Source organism: Haliaeetus albicilla, chromosome 2 (assembly GCF_947461875.1).
Source record: "Haliaeetus albicilla chromosome 2, bHalAlb1.1, whole genome shotgun sequence".
Taxonomy (NCBI): Eukaryota; Metazoa; Chordata; class Aves; order Accipitriformes; family Accipitridae; genus Haliaeetus; species Haliaeetus albicilla.
In genome coordinates, this window is record NC_091484.1 from 25,509,197 (window position 1) to 25,529,102 (window position 19,906).

Here is a 19,906-nt window from a genome sequence, read left to right on the forward strand (position 1 = left end):
TAGCAACACTGAATCTGGAGAGGGCATGGATAAGAAGGATGTGACAGAGTCATATCCCCCCCCCCCCCGCACGTCATGGAGAAGAGTGCTGCTCTTTAGTCTTTCATGTAACAGAAGAACAAGATGTTAACTTAAAGGCAACAAATTGACATCCGATAAAAGGAAGTCAATTTTATAGAGAGTACAGTTAACCTCCTACAATAACCATTGAAGCCAAGAACTTAGTGAGGCTATAAAAAGGATTAGATGTTTGTATAAATTATTAAAGTATTCGTTTAATATTTTCTCTATCCCATCTAATGTAAGGTTTTACGCTTCTGTGTCTCTAGAGAAGTCAAGTTACTAGCATAAGGATCAGAAGTAGTCTCCCTTCCCTGCTAGCAGGCAAATCTCCTATTTGTTTACCATTTGGGTTTTCATCATCTTCCTCTACAGTCTTGGGGAATGGAAGAATCAATGACATGGTAACGAGTGGACTGTTCACCTGCTCCTTGACAGCTGTTCCTGCATTTTGACTTATGAAGCTACTAAGGAGAAGAAAACTGGTAAGGGTTAGCCAGCATGTTCATGAATAGCTCACCTTGTTCCTGGGCCTCAGGCAGTTCGTATAAACCCGTGTAATATTTTTCTGTGGGACTAAGCTTTTTTAGATACATTAATGCCACAGCAGTAGACAGAGGAGTAACATCTGTAGATGCAGAGCAAATCCCTCCTTTTTTTTTCTTTCCTCCAAAGAAAGGCATCAAAATAGCAGCAATGCAGCTGTGAGCTGGCTGTAGTGAAATACAAACCCAGTCCACTGGGTTTTATGGTCAGTGCATGGTTTCCTTCCTCTTCATCTACCTCTTTTGTGTGACTCCAAACTCATCCACCAGAGCCCTGTAATGATACAGCTTATTTTTATACAGGTACAGCTGCAAAACAAAAAAGCCCTCCTCCTTTTACAGGGTGAACCCAGACCACCACACACAGGGCTCCTCTTCCGTGCTGCTCTGCCCTGCTCTGGGGAGTTTATCTACATCCGTATTTATCACCCCATCACAGGCCCTATCTAAATCAAGACTCCAATATCCTGTAACAGAGGACAGGCTTGCAGGAGAGGAGAGTGCGATGAAAATATTGCAAGAAGGAACATCACGGCTCACCTCTTTTTTAATGAAAGGATCAACTGAGAACAGTCTGTCGAAAGGACTAGACACCAAAGTGATAGATGAATTCCCTGGAATTGCAGTGTTTCAACAAGAAAAATTAAAAGCACCTTAATATTAAATAGAACCTGTGACTGTCATGTAGAAATAAATCTATGACAATCTGAAGAGGAAGCAGTTGAAGGCACAAAAAGCCTGATGAGATTATAAATAATATCATACATTGCATTACACCATGTTCACGCAATTTGTGTTTCCTCAGCTACTCAGTATAGACTGCTGTCAGTTCACCCCTTATCTGCTGCAGACTTTGGCTATCTGTTGGCTCCCCCATAAATGAGACAATTTGGACACCGACGTGTAGAAATGGGAGGTGTCTCATTTCTCTGTGGATGCCAATGTATGTGGCAAATCTGGGTGAAATCCTGACTGTGTGAATGGTTCAAGATATGCCAAAATGCGTTGGTAAAGGCAAGTAGAGTTGCAGTGTGAAGACAAATAAATATATAATTCACTCAGTTGAGTCGGTGGCGCTGGCTTTGAAGTCTATGGAGCGGTTATGCTGGTAGTTGGTTTGTTCAGGCTTTTCTGCACTGTTTTTCCTGGAGACTGCGCAGCCGCTCCCAGGGAAGCTTACAGACGTCCTGCTGCAGAACGCAGGAGGTGGTCGATTCCTCCATGCTTGGTGCCTTGCAGTTAAAACCGGTGACTTCCTAGAACGCGTGCATTAGCTGGACACACACGATTAGGATCGATACAGAGCTGCAGAGGGAAATTTATGGACATCAGCATCCAGCATCATCTAAAAGCAACCCTTGCAGTTCTGTGAGACACTCTACTCTCTTGCTTACCTGTTTGTTACCTAACTTGCCTTTCAGAGTGGACTCTGTTGGAGAAAAAGCCTGTCACCTGCCACACAGTATTGCAACAGGGTGGGCCCCCAAAGAGGTTCACTTTAGAGGCTGCAGTGGAGGTCTTTAATAATATCGGCAGCTTTTTTCTGATTTCTGCCACTGAACGCCAGGTTCTACCGATGAAGAGAGCAGAGTGTTAAAGCCAGGTACGCGTCTGCCACTTAAACCCTAATGCTTTGCCGCTGAAGTGAGCTGCTTGTGAGAGTTGCTAGGTAACCATAACCTGTTCATAGCTTATGCGAGTGAGCGAGATACTTCTGATGATGTCATGCTTCAGATTCATATTTCATCTCTTAAAAGAGTTTTCCCTCCGGTTCTACAAGAACAGGTGCGTGGGGGAGTTCTTCAGTGAGGCAGAACTTCCCTGCTCCATCGTGCTTATGCAGCTTAATTTCACTCCTGCAAGACACTGTAATAAAGCAAAATTGGCTAGGCCTTCTCAAAGTGTGATTTTAGGGGAGAACTTATAGCTGTTCAGGCCTCTTTTATCTCCTAGACACCAGTTTGAGGGCTAACTCCTTGGAAACACAGACATCTTCATCGGCTACTCCACTGCCAGCATCTGAACAAAATGATGGCTTAGTAGAAAGATAACGGGAGTTTTGTGATTATGCTTTTCAAGAACACAAAAATCCAAATATTATGTGCCAGAAATAGACTGAAGCTGGGAGTTATGCCCCTTTCAATACTAACTATATGCCTGACTTAAACATTTATTAGTGAGAGTCTAGTCACGCCAATGTGTGACATTACAAGTGTGTGTAGCACATCTTTGACAAGGCAGGTGAGAAAAGCTTCTCAAACCGGATCCTTTGAACATTCTGTGGTGAGTGTGGGATGGATAGGCAGGAAATCACAGAGTTGGGGGAGATCTAGCAAGCCTGGTCTCGAGAGACTTCAGCCATAAACCTGGGCTGAATAAAGCCTGCAAGGTGTGTGCATTCCTCATTCCTAAACCCAGAGGGGCTGCACACTCAATGCATGGTGTGGCTGAAGGCTTTCTAGGTGACTCTCTGCCCATATGGGAAGGCAGGGCATGAAGGCAGGTGTCTGGCTGTGGCTGTGTGTGTTTGACTCCCACTGGGGCTCTGCAGATGCATTTGTCATTTTTCCTGGTTTCTTCCCACAGCCTGACCTAGCTGTTTCTCACTGAAAGCCATCATTTTGCTTGGAGGTCCTCTCTTGGGTTGGAAAGCATGCTATAATCTCTGAACAGGTTGGTCTTCTTGTCTCCTGGTCTTTTTCTTCAGTGGCCACCGTGTGCATTGGCACCAGCAGGATATCACACTGCAGCGGTAGTTGGTGCGAGCAAGGAGAAATCAAACCCTTTGTCTCCTGTCCTTCAGCACTCATGCATCCTCTAGGAGCTACTGCCTTCATCCCTGACACTCCTAACTCTACTGCTTGTTCTCTCTCTGTTTGCCTGTCTGATTTGATCTTCTTTTTCTTTATCACTGTCTTTTGCTGTCCTTCTCCCCCACGCTCTTCCCCGTGTGTGCGAATTCCTAATCAGTGCAGAGAGCAGGTCCCAGGCATGTGCTGCGCAGGGCTGCTGCGGCAATTAGCTAACGTTTGGAGAGTGCTGAGCAGCACAGTCTCCCGCATGCTATTTTAAGATGCGCAGTCTTGATCACATATACCGGTCTACCTGGCAGGAAAGGAACTGAGGCAGAGCATACAGCTGACATTCCCTGGGGTCTGGACGAGGGCTGGTGTTAAATGTACTGTTTAGTACATTAGTACTGTTTAGTGTCCTATTTAGTGGGAAGACCATTTTCTGCAGAGAGAGAGAGCAAGCAGGCACTCGTTAGGACAGGCACAGTCCAGTGGGAAAGATTATATGCCCCACTGTCAGCAAGTGCTTGGTATCTTCACCTATTCAGGGTGAATAGACAAGAACCCCCCTCCCTCCAAGATGAACTGTAGGAAACCTTTCTCCTTTGTGTCACTTCCACAGAAATCATCGGGTTGATTTGCATAAATATGCAAGTGGTAATCAAACCTGGGGAGTTCAGCTCGTTTATGATGCATTTTTTTGTACATGCTGTGCATACAAAGCAAATAGATTTTCACTCTGCTTAAACTGCACAAGGTCACTGAACTGAGCAAGGACCAAAGTAATGGAAGGCACATTTTGATCCCCTGCTTCTTGGTATGATACCTCTCCCGGGATGTAATACAGTTACTGTCACAGCCAAAGAGCGCAGCAGATCTGCTGGTCCTCTAGTAACGGTCCTGTTCTTCTGCCTGCAATTTTCTAACTAGTTGAAAGCAGTAAGTAAATGAGGACAATTACAATTGCTGTTCCTGTTAAGAAACTTTTCTTTCATGTATATTTTACATATTGAGACATTCTGATGAATCTAATTTACAAGCAAGAAAGAGTCTATGAAGAATTAAGTGACTGAGATTCCTTACTCTTGACGTTTTCATTTTGTTTTCTGCTTGATTCCCTGCTTGTTCTGATGTTCAGACCAGAGATTAACACACACTCCACAAAGCTTCCTGGTATTTTATAGAAAGTACTCAAGGTTTTTGTGTGGCTGTCCAACAATGGCAGAGCAGAGGGCTCCAGAGCTTTACAGAATGATCAAATATATAACTTCAGGCATGTCAGTTCGCGTATCGTTAAAACTGGGAACTAAAGATTTGATGATTTTTCAGAACTGAAGTAAATGAAGACCAGCATAAGAACTGAACCAATATGAGGATTTAAGTATCATTCTCTTAATTACCTGACACAATCCTGCCATTTTTGTTTTAATAAATTACTTAAGTGCCAGCTAAAAGAAAGTCAATTACCTAGAAATTTGGTAATCATTTATTGAGTTGTCTAAGAAACCAGCACTTCCCAGTTACACAGTGAAATATTTATGACTTCTGACTAGTGGTGATGCATTCTCAAGGCAGATGATCAGGTTGTACATAAAACAAATCAGGCATTGGTAGCTAAGGAAGGTATCATTAAAGTCCACAGTTTTGAGGGGCTTGTTACTTTCTGATGCAATCACTTTGGGGAATGAAGTTTTTCATTGCTTGGTCCCTTCCTGAAGATGATTCCTTTTAGATGTTCATAATATTTCTAGCTTCATATCTATGTTTGAAGAATGCATTATATCAGCATACTGTTTCGTATGATTAACACTGGTATCTGCTGATGAAAAAAGTATGGTGATACAGGATAAGGAGTGGACTTAAGAGGGTACATGTAACTCAACATTTCAAACATTGAGGGCCAACGATAAATGCTTCACTATACAACTTGATGGTGATCTGATGTATTCACAGAGGGAACACATTTTTCATTGAAGACAAATTTTTATGCTACGTTGGTTTGAATAATCTGATTTTTCTAAACAAGTAGCATGTTAATAAATGTTTAATAAAACACTGCAGAAATTATAAGCAGTGCTAAAGAGTACCCTTTTTTGGGATTAAGGTTTTGAAACTTTTCTCCCAAGTTTTGTATTCTGTTCTCATCTCCTTGTACAGAGATGGCTTGTAGAAACAGTTATGACTTATTATGCTTTAAAGAAAATGGCTTACCTGGATGAAGGCATATATTAGGAATAGCTGGTTTTTAATAGTTCAGTTTGTGTTTGCATTGTGACAGTTAGTTACATTTTTGTTTTTGTAGGAAAAGCCATGTCTGCCCTGGCCCCTATGGCACGATTGTCAGCATTTCTGTGGTGGCTGTCCCCCAGTGCTGAGGACTGGGATGAGATCACCTTGGGCATTGAGCAGTGCAGACCTGCTCTGTTCACCTCCGACAAGGAGGCTGGAAGCATGATGAAAGGTGCTTCTCCCCAGCCTGCAAGTTACACGGATGCTTTTCACTACAGAAAAATGACGCTGTGCGATTAAAACAAAAGTAAGTGCCCTTCATCCCAGCTCCAAACATGGTTCACAGCTTTTTATTCAATAGCAAAACTCTTCCAAACAAAGCCTTTCTGTAGGGGCAGCTGTGCCCCCAGGATACATCCCTCAAGGGAGCTGCAAAGCAGTAGCAACCGGGAGGTCCCCCTGAAGACACTAGCAGCCACCGCACAGGGCTGAGGGATGCACTCCCAAGCACCCTCCACAAAGGCAGTGTGGGCAGACCACGATGCTGCCACTGCTGCTTGAGGCAAGAGCCGCTGCTGAAGTTGGCTACGGCCTCCGAGGAAAATGATGATCGGTTGCATTTTATTTTTATGTGCTGAGCTTTCATCTTTACACTGGTAAAGGAACAGCTGCCTCTAATCTCACTTCTAAATCCTGAGCCTGGTATGGCAACCTCTCTGGCATTGTGGATGCTATCCTTAACTGGCCAATGAGACTCAAATGCCAGCTATTATCCTTACGGCAACTATGTGTGGCATTAGTTGCAGGCCTTTTTTGCTGCCTATTTAATTTTTGCAGTAGCAGTTGGGGCTCGGGAGTCAGAGAAAAACTCTGCAGTCACTTCTCTTGCTAAACACTCAGATTCACTCACCGGAGGCGTGCAGAGGGTTGTTTGGGGCTGCTTTGACACTAAAGGTTTCATTTCCAGAGACTGTCACATGGTGATGCAAACTGCCAGGGGAATTTAAGCACAGATGATTAATGCATAGTAATGTAACCTGTGGACTAGCTGAGCTGCTATTTCTCCAGAAAGACAGCCTTGTAATATTTATATTATTTTATATAATATATAAATTATTGCTCATTTATATAAGAGCAATGAGACACTCTGGCCTCAGAAGTGCCATGGTGTGAGCTCAGCATTTCCATAAGAAATGTGAAGGGGGGGCAGGAGGCTTCTCGGCAGGGTTGGCAAAATGCAGCTCTTCCTACAATGGATGAGGCTTAGCAAAGGCTGCAGAGGCAAGGCTGCAGGAATGCAGTCTGCTCTGCCTATACATAGATCTGGTCCAGCAAAGAAAATAGTCCCATACACATCAGCCCCTTGGTGTATTTCTGCCTTTTGGAAAATAAAGAAGGGACCTTCATTTCAAATGACTGCAAGATCGTGGAAATGTATCTATCGTGTGGAAGCTCTTCCTCTATTGATCGTGGAAGACCTCAATGCAGGTGAAAGAAAAACTACTTCCATCTTCCCTGAGACTGGTAGTTAAGTATGAAAAGGCATTCCCCCTTCTTTTTGCTAACTTTTACTAAAAGTGAGCAATTCCTTCCAAAAAAACTTGCCTGCCACATACTCCTGTGTGGGTCAGTGGAGGCAACACTGAGTAAACCCAACTGCTTTGGAGGACAAATGAATGCCTGGGAAAGAGACAGGGGGAAAGTATAGAGCAAGTGCAACCCAAGAGACTGGAAAGAGGTAATTTGCTCTTTTTGTCACAGAGAGTAGTTTTATAAAGGGCTTCGCAGTTGGTGCCTGTATCCAGATAAGATTTAATACATATTCTTTCTGATGGTGATGGATTGCATTGATCAGAAGAGATCCTTTTCCAGATATGCAAGACAGAAGGCTTGGATGGAATATTTTCTGTTAGAGTGACTGGAGTAGTACTAAAGGTGCAAGGTGCAGTGTGCCTTCAGAGCTAGTGGTTTGCTGACTTAGCATTCCTCCTCCAGGAAAGCCGGCATGCCGAACGAAGACCAGGCATCCTTCGTGTTCCTGGCTGCAGGCTGTGGTTTGCTCAGGCACCAAGGGATTATTGTCATGTGTCCCCTTGCCCGGCCTCGACCCCACAGAGAATACAGTATTTTAAAATGTGAGATATCCTGGTGATAGAAAACATCAAGAGAGATTCATGCTTAAAAATATGAATTCTTCTCCTGACTTAGATTCACCAGCCTTCTAGTCTGAGCCCATAGCCAGAACTGCTGAACACCAGCAATTCATTTGAAGATGGTTCTTTTATATAAACAAATATATGCACAGATGTGTGCAGGGAGACATCTACAAACATTTGCAATTCACTGTACTGACAGAGGACATAAACAGTATGAGGGATGTTGAAATTATTTTGCAGAGAAAGGTGCAATAACTTCAGCCTCACACAATTCCTACATATTCCACATGGCCTCTGTTGTTTAGTAACTTGCAATATGAATAATTTTTACAAGTTGTAAAAAAGCTGTTTATCTCCTTTACCAGACTAGGTAACAGAAATGATAGCAGCTTCTATCCCATGCACAAGCAGGGCACCACTCCACTCCTGGCAGCATAGCCCCGAGATGTCTGGTTTTCCTCAGGGCCATGCTCCAGTGATGCATCCACCGTGTTCTGTCCATCCTACCTCCCTTCTCTCCCAGACTCATTAGCCTTTCTGCTCTATTGCAGGCACAGAGGAACCTTCCACCCACCTACACTAAACCTAAAAAAGCCAACAGAATCTTTGGGTCATATATTGTCTGTGCTGAATATACTAATTTGCATAAATATATATTAGTTTTACTTCCTCTGCTGGCAGTTTGCGCTGCCAGGAGTTTTTCATATTTATCATGCATGTACTGGGAGTGGTCCTGCTCGCCTGTGCTATCCCAAACAGCTCTTGCTTTCCAGCATGGGAAAGGATAGAGAGCAGAGCAGCTAAGGAAGAAATATCTCAGGCCCCTTCCACTAAATGAAGGCTGGATTAAAAGGGCAGATGCCCGACCTGCTGTAATGGAGACAGGAAAAGAAGTGAAGCTTTCCCTCTGTCACCCTGTGCTGATTTCTGTAAGGGAAAAGGTCTCAGTGCCTCCTGGCAGAGTTTTGGGGCTTCTGTCTTGACCCTCCTTTTATCAGTGTATGCAGATTATTTTTCTTTAGACTTAAACAGTGAGAGATGGAGAGGAAAAAAAGAAGAGGAGAGGCAAAAAAAACTAATGAGTTTTATTATTCTTTGCTCATGGGCTTTGTCTATATTCTAGAATCGCCTTAGGATTGAGTCTTTTTAGAAATATGGAGAATATCTACCTCAGACATCATTTAATCTTTTTTCCCTTTTTATTGTATTAGCGAATCCCCCCACATACGTTCCACAGAACCAGATCACTTTGAAATGCATCACCTGAGCTAATACTTTGTTTTCAGCTGCACTGGTCATGCTTGGGTACTCTTGGTTCCTACTCTTCATGAGTTTGTAGTTCTCAAGCAATATTAAAAGTAAACATGAAAGCCTTTTACACCAGCATTATAGTCCTGATCTCTCAGGGCAGTCAAACCCTCAGTTTCGTTTCTCTGCTACTTTTTTTTCTCAACTTGTTTGTACAATTATTTTTTTCTACGATATCCTTACATAGCAAAGGCTAATCTGAAAGACTTTTGTTCATCAAGCATTGCTTTTCACTAATCAGCATGTCCTATTAGAGCTGTAGTATTTCTCTCTGGTTCTTTGATTGCCCATCTATGAAAGCTGATAGCTGGTCCACTCGGCTTGAACAAGGAGAAAGTTGACAGGAGGCCCTTCAAGACCCTGTTCTTCTGCTGGTTTGCAAGCCAGTTCTGAGCTAGTAATTACCCCTGAAAAGTAATAGCTTTTATTTTGTCTCATTTGTTCATTAATTCCCAGTTCAAACCAATGCTTTCATTACCTGATTTTGCTTCTGCAGCCACAAGTAGCTTGAGAAAGACTGAGCTGTTTATGTGCAATTTAAAATGGATGTCTGAGACACTGCTTTTTTAAATAATTGCTTTGTATCACTGACTGATTTTCTACTAAACAGGCACAGTTACTTAAATGATGCTGTGATATTCACACTTTGTCTTCTGTTCAGTTCCAGGAAATTTGTCTCATGAGGATTAGACACGCTGCCATCTGCAATACAGACATTTCTATCAGCGGATATGACCAGGAAAACCTACTGTTTATGAGTAATTTCTTCTAAAAATAAGCACTGTCTCTTAAAAGTGAAGCGCGAGAGTGACACGTAGCTTTAAAACTATTCTTCTAGTTAGTAGCAGAAAATAAGCCACATCTGTGACTATTTTGTAAGGCAAATACCGTGGGCATGGAGTGGGGTGCTAATCCCCTCCCAGCCCAAATGCAGCTTTTGAACCTCTGTCCCACAGCAGTGCTGGGACCGTCGGCTGGGACCATCAGCTGGATTTCAGGGTCTCCAGCCGATGGTCCCAGCTCCATTCACCTCTGGCGGTGTGTGAAGCTCCTGTTTGTTCACACGGTGGAGAGGAGTTGCAATAGCAAGGGGCAGGGGAATGGCACAGACACCCAAGCTACTGAGATGGGAAGGGAAAGCTAGCATGGGTCGGATTAAGGGGCAGGATCTGACCTTCTCCTTATCCTATAGGACCAACCTGGGCAGGTACTGAAGCCTCCATATGTCCTCTGAATGGCATAACAGACCTTCTTTTACAAACTGCTAACCAAGAGACTAAATCAGAGCTTATCATCAGTAGAGTAACATATGACAGCTCTTGTCTCTCTCTTAGCACTAGGTCTTTTGTGCCACCAAGAGACAATTAAATTGACACCAACTTCTTAATATACTTGCTTGAATGACAGGACTTTTGTTACTCCTAGCTGCACCTCTGCTTTAGCTTCAGACAGGATTGTTACCTTTGTAGATAACTGCTCAGGCAGTAATGCATTAGGTACACACAGTAACTGCCAGTTGTCATCCTTTCCCACAGACCCACAAGGGGAGGAGATTTTTGTCCCCTCTGTTACAGACAGGCCATAAAAAGATCACTGATTTAGTCTCTGGCACAACTGAGAGGGCAAAGACCTGTGGCCAGGAGGCAGGGGCAGAAATGGGGCGGGAACCTCTTAGGCAATAAAAAAGTCAACTAGTTATAGTTTGTGAAAATGATAACCAGTAAACAGTCCACCATTTAATCTCCTACTTCTATGGTCATACTTAGTCATTAAGTCTCAGCGTGGCAAGTGAATGAAAGCCTTCTTTTGCAGAAGTGCCTAAGGCAGGGCTAACCTTGTCTTTAAAAATTATGGCTTTCTAACAGGGGCACCTGAAACGTCTAGCAACTTGGACTTCCAGATCAGAGAAATAATCACTACTGGCACTGAAAACAGAGAAAACATCTTCCCATGCCCTACGTCTCGCTGTCCCATTGGCAAGAGTTCAAGGACAGTCCGTTATCCACCCTTGGTCAGCAGTCAGTGGGGCATTTCTGGAGTCTTGTACTTCACAAAGTCCATGGAAGGAAAATAATCTTCTAGCAGTCTTAGCTAATGGGGTGAACACGATGTGAAGCACTCCTCTGCTTTCTGACAGCAGGACACATATAGACCGAATCAATTTCCATCTTCCAGATTGTCATTCTTACCCATAAGCATCTCCTAGAGCCATCTAGTAAACAAAAAGGGAAAAGTTTTCACACCAGGACTCTGAGCAAAGCAGAGGGGAGTCTGCTAAGCAGAGGCAAATGCGGAGCCAGCCGAGGGGCACTGTCTGGTGCATTACCTGTGCTCTGCTCTGGGCCCAGCATCCTCCAGGCAATTCCACTGATGAATGGGCTTCAGGGGCACTTTTTATTGGGTATGAGCATGAGATGGCAGAATCTGAGCTTTTAAATTAGTCTGATTTCAGATAGTTTTGGTCTGCGTTGCTTTTTGTGACTTGCCCAAGCTACAAAAGGTGTGAAAGCAACAGGAACTTAGCTGGAGAGCATAATCTGGAGAGCACATGCATGATGTGGTGCAGGAGAGAGTTGGGAGAAATTCGTGGAAAATTAGCAGAAGAAAATGGTGAAGGCTTGTCAAAAAGAATTTCTTTACAAAGTGATGAGCTAATCAAAGCAAGTTGTAAGAAATCCTGGCTGCTTGGACCCTACAATTATTCCAGGTGAAGAGAGAAACAGTCTGCGCTGGCTGGACCTGTTCTTCTTCCCCTCAAAAGCCAGAGCTCTGGGGTCGCTTTTTCACAAATATTTTACAGCACAGCTCACTGTGCAGCCGGCAGGCTGAGGCCAGTTGTGCGGCCATTTCTGTCCCTAATGGCCTGATCCACTGCAGCCCATGTAAATCAGTGAGAAATATTCTCATGGGAAACTGGGGTCTTGAAAAAGGCCCTGAAATATGGCAGATAAATCAGCAGCAGTGTTGGCATTGCATAAAGGGCAGGGTGAATAATAATAGCAACAAAGAACTCCCAGCATCCAGAAAGCGTGGCAGAGGTTAGGCTCTGCCACCAAAACAGTTGTTCAGGAGAGATCGAAATGTTTTAAAGGAAAGCTCAGCAGGGCAATTCCACAGGGAGCTACTAAAAGGCTCTGTTCAGCGCTGGCTGAGGATGCTGCCACAGAGCATGGCCTCTTCAGCACTTCTCCATCTGTCTCCAAGCATGCATGTCCCATAGGCCACTGCCCTGTTACAGGTGGTTCAGTCCATGCTGGTGGGCTGTGAAAACTGAAGCCTGCTCCCCAGCAGCCTGTTAAAAGGTGCCTCCAGCAACCTGTGCTCTGGCCAGCTCTTGCTGCCCTCCCTGGCAGCCACCTTGGCCATTTTCAGCTCAGCAAGTCACTGCTTTTCTTATGGAAATACAAGCCTGGGGCTGGAAGCTCCCACCGTCCAACCTCACCCTCCATACTCCCATTGCAGCACGTTGCCAGAACTTCCCTTGCAGACCCCAGCCATGTTCCCAGTGGCCACTGCATTCCCAGCAAATTCTCCCTGCATCCCTTCAGGGAAGCCTTAGGGGAACACATTACCAGAGCTATCTCTACTGTGCACTGCCTCTGACAGACTGCAACATTCTCAAATGTGTCTGTTCTTCAATGTATTATTTTTTAATTTCTTCAACAATTAATTCTTGGTCTGTACCCTGACTCACTGAGTGCTGTACCTCTCTTAAGTAATATATGCTAATGATCATCTGCTCTGGATTTTATAGCTAGTAGTAGTGAAAGATGAAAGCCCAATATTGCCCATTATACTGGGGCTACAGTCAGATATTAAAAAAAAACCAAAAACCTCCAAGATGACATCTGTTGTAGCCAAAGTTCATATATTCCTTCATGAAAATTCAACTACATTAAAAAAAAAAAAAAAGAGAGACTTTGCAATAGATGGAAGATGATTCATACTTAAATATACAGATGAATGCCACTCAAAATTCTCTCTTTCCCCAATCCTTGCTGTTTTGTGAGTCCTGCCAGGGAGGAACTATGATCAGTGCTAACAAATCTCCGTTTTCTCACCTTGCCATTCAGCATTTCATCAGAGATAACAGTAAAATCTGGTGCTCTTTTGACATCTCACAAATAGCATTCCCTAGCTCTCTTCTCCTCTCTCCAGCCTGCTTTATCTTCAATTGAAGCAAATCTTCACTTGAAGCTAATGTTTAGCTGCAAAAATGAAGTGTATGGAGGATATGCTTGAATACAGAAAGTAGCAGGACTGTCACTGAACGGCCTTTTTTAGAGAAATTGGCCTCATATCAGTGGTTAGTGAACAGCTGCCTCCCAGCTGAGATTTGTCAGCTAAAGAGAAGGTGATACACAATCTAGCAAAAGCAATGGAGAGCTATGAAAACTGAGGGGCTTCTTTCTGGCTGTACCCTGGAAGTGCCTGAGCCTGGGCATTTACGTCCCTGTGAAGGATGCCCGCGTGTGTACGAGCAGCAGACCTGCTCCCAGCAGCTCCCACTGGGAAGAAACGGGTCCCTGCAATGAAGGGATGATGCTGCTGAGTGCCATCTAGTAGAAGAAAGCAAAGCTGAAGCCCTGAGACAAGTGCCCAGATTGATGTCTGGCAAGTCTCCTGTATCGCTGTGCTGCAGAAGTAGGTCAGAAACTTAAGAGAGAGACTGTAGCATTTCTATCCAAGTAGCAAGTGCTTCCTTGGACCATCCCTGATTTACAGCTGTTGAGTGTCTTCTGTTTCTCTTGGTCACTTCAGTCTCTTGGTCACTTTGGCTAACATCCAAAGCCAGCCTGGGTCTCCTGCTCCCCCTATGCAATGCCTCAGGCTGAGGTGGAAGCTGGAAAGAGATGCTGTATCACGGGAGGGGGTAGGGTGCTACTGCAGCCATTGCTATCTTCCTTTCTAAATGCCTGCGGGAGCAACATGAGGTGGGACCATCCTTCCATGGACTCTTGTCTCCATGACCTGTTTCTGAGGACTACAATTGGCTGTAATTCAGAATGAAGTGATTGCAGTTTTGTGGGGGAAGATTAGCCTGCTAAGATGCCAGCCCACCTCCAAAGCAGCCACGGCTGGATTGCCAATGAGTTGGTGGCATGTGGCACCAGGTTGCAGGAATGAGACAAGGAATGTGACACCCATGTAGGTATCCTACAGAAACCATGGAAGGAAAAAATGGGGCTGGGACCCCACGGACAGGAGAGCTGATGGAGAGAAGCACGCAGACATGGAAACCATTGCCCAGGGGAGTCTGGGGCTGAGCTGTGTTTTGCACAATACAAATTTGTAACATCTTGCTTATGTTACCAGTTAAACTGGGAGGTTTTGTCTGCCAGAAGCAGAGAGGCACTACCAAACACCTAGGTTTTTCTTCTTACTATATCATTCAGCTTTCATGTACCCATAAGTTTCATAGCAGGGCTGGATCCTTGGGGAGGATGCTTCAGCGGGGTCCTGCGAGGCTCCAGCCTGGGAGGGAGACCATGCAAAATATGCCACACCAGGCAAGGGAGGTAGGATGCCAGCCAGGAACCGTGAAGACTACTTTGAGGTTAAGTCCAGAGGGTTTTTTTGTCCTTCTTTCATGTCTCAGGATGTTCTGACTTCTGAGGTTTTTATGGTTGTTCTGGTAATTGGGTGATTCTCTGTGGGAAAAAAAATGTTATTTACAAAAATCCCTTGCAAAAAAGTGACAATTAAGTGCCAGCAATTTTTGTAATATGCACTGCAATCACAGCTACCAGAGTGCTGATTAAAACCAAGGGCCACCCCTGCAGATACATGGGGAAAATCACTCACGGTCTCTTGCAAATTGCAATTTCGCATGCTGGCAACCCACCAAAGTGCCCCGGCTCAGCCCTGGCCAGTAAAAGCACGGGAACAGCTTTTTCATGTGTTTCTCCACTAAGGTCTGGCGTTAATGGAACAGGATGTTCCAATAACCTTTTAAAAGGTTGGACCAATTCAGTCACTTGGGTTTGCAAGAGCCGAGCTGCGTTAGTCCAATTATTGGGTAATAAGTGAAGGGAGGCAATGTAGAGGGGAGCGGGGCAGTGGTTTAAGGTGATTTCACATGGCAGTTGGTATAAAAAGACAGATGAGCTGACCAGTGAGGAATTTGGCTTGCTGACAAGGGACCAAGGGGATAGACACCCACAAGGGGCCAGACTGCATCTGGGCAGCTCCGGTACCACCATGCTGGAATGAGAGGGATACGTGGGGATGAATAATTCGGCTGCAAATCAGTTCTCTGACTGCACAGCATTTTTTTCTGGGTTGCTATTTTTAATTTAGATACTCCCACATGTGTGTTTGGTGGATTAGAGACATATGAGAAATAGGAGAAGGCGGCTGACGCAGGCAGGTAGCAGAGCCTGGGGGTGGTGGAGGTTGAGCCAGTGTTGGCCTAGAGAAGGTCTGGTGCCACCTTCCCGCTCAGGGCTGAGCACCTCTGAGTCCTCCTTACTTCAGTGGGAGCTGAAAATGCTCAGCACTGCTTGTGTGGATTTACAGCCCTATGTTGCCAAGCACAAAGAAACAGTGGAGGTGCCCATACGGTTATAGCCAGGGCTGGATGTCAGGGGATCTGGGTTCAGTTTTGAGGTCAGTTACTTATCTCCTCTGCACAAACCTTGTAAATCCTCTCTCTTGTACTTCCAGATTCGTTAGTGGGAAAATCTTTACCACTGCTTCCTTTGGTCTGCCTCACCTAGTTATAACCTCTGGGGAAGAAACTATCGCTGCTTGTTTATAGCTATAGAAGATAACTCACGGGGGAGCCTCTTCTGTTGTAAGGTGGCATCTTCCTATCATATTTTTTAATCACGAACACCAGAAGGAGAGAGTTGTCAAAATGGTTTAAGAGGAGAAAGGTTTTAGCTGCAGCAGCTCAATGAGAAGGTGAGGCACTGTAGAAAACAATGGGACAGAAAAGCTGCCAATTTGGGCAAAAGCAAAACTATCGCTACATGCTCATCTTTGTGGGAATCCAGATTTCTGGAAGAGACTGGCTGGCATTTTGATTTGTACACTAGTTCCTACGGATTATAAAACCAAAGATCAAAGCATAAAGGAAATCCTATCCTGTCTGAGAATCTTTTCTTTTTCCCCTTGCTGTGTACACAGTGTTTTCCAATAAATTACTTCAGATGAGACCTAATACTAGTAATAACTGCTTTTACAGAGCCTAGACTGCTTTTGCAAATCCCTGGCTGGTAAAGGCATTCCTGTGTTGCTGCGGACTCAAGGAAAGCTTTGAAATTTAGAGTAGTTCACCTTCTTCTTAAGTTATAAGGAGTCTCAGCTTTTCAGCTGTAAGTCACCAGATATGGGGAACCTCTTAAAAATAAGATAAGAGGGAAGAAAGTATCTGAAACCCAAAAGTGAAATAACTAATGTGAGATCATCCTGTAGACTACTGCCAAGGTTGGGGAAAGCACCCATATTTCTGAGGCATGGTGTACTGTGCTACCCCTTCTCAGCATTGAAATAAAGGGCTTTATGTAAGAAAAGCCCTTTACTTCATTCTCTATTTCTTGATCTTTGTGATCAAGAAAATCTTGGACTATTGCTTAATTGCTTGATTCCAGGTCAGGAAAATCTGCTGCTGCTCCCAAATTTTTGGGGAAAAGAAGGGAAATAGAAAGGGAATCTGTAGTGATGAAGAAGCCAACATCCTTCGTAACAGAAATTTCATGACTAATGGTTCACAAAGCCTGGTGGTCAGTTTTCACCCTGTGATATCTAGGAGACCAGAACAAAAAGCACTCGCAGTTACACTCAGTTCAGAAAGCAGGTCATTAGCCAATGAGCTAAACACCTAATAAGCTCCATTTATCATGCACCTTTGGCCTCCTGACTTCTCCTGGGAAAACAACGAGCACCAACAAGTTCACACCACATGGTGGCTTCTCACACCAACATTTTACAGAGAGTAGCTACAATTTTAAAACACAAAACAACATGCCAGACAACGGTTTCTCTTTCTTTCCTAAAACACGCATTTAATCTCCAAAAGCTACACTTGCCTGCAGCCCCCAAACAGCCAGGCTACAGCACCGAAATGGAGTCTGGCTCGAGATACAGAACCCTTGGAGGCATTAAGGCAGGAATGGTTTGCTCTTTATCATTAGAAAGCCAAGACTGTCTACTTTCCTAGGGGATATAGAGCATTCAGTTTGCAGCTGGTACTTCACCAGATACTGAGCCATAGCACTGCCCCAGAATTAGCTTTTGCATAGGCATTGCAGACCATTTTAGAGTTTCTAAACTTTTATTAAAAATTTGATTACTTTTCTTCTCTCTAATGGCATGTCTAAAGGCATGATGCCAACTTCTTATACACCTTTTTACCCACCTAATTCTCTGTCACTCCTCCCAGATTTTTGGAAAGTTGTTGGTATGTAAATTTTTCTTTCTGGTTGGTATTCTCCAGTTTTGCTGAAGCTCAGACGGATAGAGAGACAGCCCCTAACCAGCTTTCAACCTGTGAATAAGCTGCAGTACACTCACTTGGTAGACTTCTATCAGGAAAGCACTGACATTTGATTTCCCACCAGCAATTTGGTAAGTCATAGACTTACAATAGCCTGTGGTAACCATCTTCCAACACATCTGTGCAGCCAGTGTCTGTGCTGGCTCCTAGCTCTGGGCTCCCTCAGCACACAGAGAAGCTCCCTGAAACTCCACAGCATTAGGAAGATGTTTTAGAGACATCACTCAACAGCCTTCGTCAGCATCACTCCAGGTTGTGGAATGCTCTCAGTACGCCAACATACATTTGTGACACTGGATGTACGGGGGTACCACCACTCGCGCAGGCAGGGTTACTGCTCCCCAGCGTGTTGCGAGTCCCAGCATGTCCAGCAGTCCAGAAACTGCTGCTGAACGATTGTCCACGGTGTCCTGCAGGAAGCATCCTGTGTTGGAATAACACCTCAGCCGCAGGCAGGCATGTGTGGGAGAAGCCCTTGGTTTAGGATGAAGAGAAGTGAGGAGTACTTCAATGGAAGCCTGAAAGTGAGTGAGAAGTACTCCTCAGTTTTTCTATCCTTCTTTACACCAATGATGGGCCATTTTTTCTCCACATACAGCAAAACGCTTAATAAAGAACAGGCACTAAAATCCTGGACAGGCCCGAAGAAATCTTACCGTTGTGTTCATGTAAAAGCAGTGCTAATGTGGCCTGGGGATTCTAGGTGTCAAGCTACCTTCTAATCTTAATTCCCCTAGTGGGCTTTTGAATGTTAAAGAATAGAAAATAATATTTAAATTAGCATAAGGTTAAGAGTATAAGTATTGGGTTGCAAAACCTACTTAAAAGCCGCAAACATTACATGCTCTGCTTATACTTGGGAATGTGAACAGGAAAAAATACGTCCAAAGAAATCTTTAGAAGTAAGAATCAAAATGTAGGAATCTGACTGTATGGGCTGTAGGTACAGAGTGCCTGAATAGTGTTTTGGTATTTTGTTTACTTCATGCAGGTTCTTTTTCACAAGTTCAAGCTGAACTAAAAAAACGTGGAGTTTGGCTGCTGAAGCAACCCTCTACTTCTCACATAGGACACAGCGACAGGACACACAGACAGGTCACCTCAGCATCCCTGTGGGTCTGCATAGCTAGAAGCAAAACTTGCCTTGAGTTCCAGAATATAACTTGGCATTGTTGAGTTTATTTATGGCAACAGAACCTAAAATGAGCTGTACTCTCCAAAGAGACACTCTCAACTGTTGAAAGAAAAGTTGCACTCAAGTCTTATGTTGTTGAAATATAGCTACTTAACATTTAAAATATATTTTCTTTTTTTAGATATAAGTTTCAAACATCTATTAAGAAGCAATATACTCCACTTTCTTACACAGTTTTTGTGACATCTTTTTTCCTATAATTTCAGCTACAAAGAGAAAATGAGTGGCAGGTTGTATAACATCAAATCCTGAAAATGAGGTGTTAATTGGTATTTAGGAATTGCAGACCAGAGCATTCCATCATCCTATTAGTTATCTAATCATTGGGAAGCAAGCGGATTTCTATCTAGTACCAATGGATCTGAATAGCATAAGCATTATAGCTAACGACCAAGACCATTCTATGTAATGGACTTGATATCTCCCTAGTCTGTGTGGCATTAAATATATGTTTGATAGTCACATGAATAAATTAATAAAAATAGCAAAAAAAAAGGAAAAAAGTTGAATCATAGTAGATGATCATTAGGAAAGACCACCAGACTTCAAACAGCATCCACAATGCTTTACCAATACTGTTTTGCTTCCTTTCCAAAGAAGATTAAATTAAAAATTCCTTTAACAGGACTCAGAGCTGCAAATAGTGCTAATGAAGAATATAAGGTACCTGCAATTGCATGAGACAGCAGGGGACTATAATAGCGTCATACCTTTCCCAGCTGTAATGTATGCAATATCCTAAAGCAGCATGATAGTCTCTCTGCTGGACCGTGAGCAGGTTTCCCCTCTCCCCTGTGCATGCATTCCCTGCCATCATGGCTTGCTGGGTCCAGTCTTTAGTTGCTCTTGTGCTGGTCCTGCCTTGGCTGCCCCAGCTAATAGCCTTCACCATTCCCAGATCTGGTCTGAACCCTTTCTGGGTGTTGGGGCTCCCAGCCCAGCACTTGTTTCCCCTCTCTGCTTCACTATTGAGCTGAGAGTCTGACTTCTGACAGCACGTTATCAGCAACTTCACTCCTCCTAGGACCTTCCCGTTAGTCATTTCTTACGTTTGTTGGTGATGGAGCCCTTATTGTGTCAGAAGAGTGCAGCACACAGATTTGGACAAAACATCACACTCA

The 19,906-nt window shown here is 44.0% G+C and overlaps 1 long non-coding RNA gene across 1 annotated transcript; it reads left to right on the forward strand.

The window, feature by feature from the left end:
* The first annotated feature begins 1,705 nt into the window (after positions 1-1,705).
* Positions 1,706-15,253, forward strand: LOC138690724 (uncharacterized). The gene is made up of 4 exons (XR_011329496.1): positions 1,706-2,208; positions 5,700-5,933; positions 9,752-9,848; positions 10,956-15,253. It is a non-coding gene; the product is annotated as an uncharacterized lncRNA (long non-coding RNA).
* Positions 15,254-19,906: the final 4,653 nt, after the last annotated feature.